Below are 1,693 nucleotides of genomic sequence, written 5' to 3'. Positions count from 1 at the left end.
TTTAGTTTTCTTCTTCAATATTACTTTGGCTATTCTGGGTCTTTTGTGGTTACATACAAATTTTAAGACGGTTTGTTCTACCTTTGAGAAGAATGGCAGTGTAATTTTGATTGGGATTGCATTGCTTTGGCTAGCAATGACATTTTAACAATATTTATTCTTCTGATCCATGAAGATGGAATGTTTTTCCATTTTGTTGTGTCTTCTTCAATTTGCTTCATAAGTTTCCTATAGCTTTCATCATGCAGATCTCTTATATCTTTGGTTAGGTTTATTCCTAGATATTTTATGGTTTTTTGTGCAGTTGTGATGGGGATTAGTTTCTTGATTTCTTTTTCTGTTGCTCCATTATTAGTGTATAAAAATGCAACCGATTTCTGTACTTGCATTCGAGTTGCAAGTATCTTGTTGAGGATTTTTGCATCCATATTCCTCAAGGATACTGGCCTGTAGTTCTCTTTTTTTTCTGGGTCTCTGTCTGGCTTGGGAATCAAAGTGATGTTGGCTTTGTAGAATGAGTCTTGAAGTTTTCCTTCGATTTCTATTTTTTGGAATAGCTTGAGAAGAATGGGTATTAATTGTTTTTTAAATAATTTTTTAATGTTTTATTTATTTCTGAGAGAGAGAGACACAGTGTGAGCAAGGGAGGGAGGGGTTAGAGAGAGAGGGAGACACAGAATCTGAAGCAGACTCCAGGCTCTGAGCTAGCTGTCAGCACAGAGCCCAACCCACAAATCGTGAGATCATGACCTGAGCCAAAGTAGGACGCGTAACTGAATGAGCCACCCAGGTGCCCCACCTAACTCTGTTTTAAATGTCTGGTAGAATTCTGCAGTAAAGCCATCTGGCCCAGGGTTCTTATTTGTTGGGAGGTTTTTGATAACTGATTCAATTTCTTCACTATTTTTGTGTCTGTTCAGATTTTCTATCTCTTCCCGTGTGAATTTTGGTAGCGAGTGTGGGTTTAGGAATTTGTCCATTTCTTCTAAGTTGTCCAGTTTGTTGGCATATAATTTTTCATAGTATTCCCTGATATTTGCTTGTATTTCTGACGGGTTGGTTGTAATAAGTCCGTTTTCATTCATGATTTTGTGTATTTGGGTGCTCTCTCTTTTCTTTTTGAGAAGCCTGGCTAGATGTTTGTCAACTTTGTTTATTTTTTCAAAAAAAAACAACTCTTGGTTTTATTGATCTGTTCAACTGATTTTTTGGATTCTATATTGCTTATTTCTGCCCTGATTTTATTATTTCTCTTCTCCTAGTGGGTTTGTGGTGCTCTTGTTGCCCTCCTTCTAGTTCCTTTAGGTGCACTGTTAGAATTTGTATTTGTGCTTTTTCTAATTTCTTGAAATAGGCCTGGAGTGCAATGTACTTTCCTCTTAGGACTGCCTTTGCCACATCCCATAGAGTTTGGTTTGTTGTATTTTCATTTTCATTTGTTTCCACATATTTTTAAATTTCTTCTCTAATTGCCTGCTTTGGCCATTCGTTCTATAGTAGGGTGTTCTTTAACCTCCATATTTTTGGTGGTTTTCCAGACTTTTCCCTGTGATCGATTTCAAGTTTCATAGCATTGTGATCTGAAAGTGTGCATGGGATGATCTCAATTCTTTTATATTTGTTGAGGGCTGCTTTATGACCCAGTATGTGATCTACCTTGGAGACTGTGCCATTCACACTTGAGAAGAAAGTG

This window comes from Crocuta crocuta, unplaced genomic scaffold (genome assembly GCF_008692635.1).
Source record: "Crocuta crocuta isolate KB4526 unplaced genomic scaffold, BGI_CrCroc_1.0 scaffold332, whole genome shotgun sequence".
Classification (NCBI taxonomy): Eukaryota; Metazoa; Chordata; class Mammalia; order Carnivora; family Hyaenidae; genus Crocuta; species Crocuta crocuta.
This window is presented reverse-complemented; position numbering follows the sequence as displayed.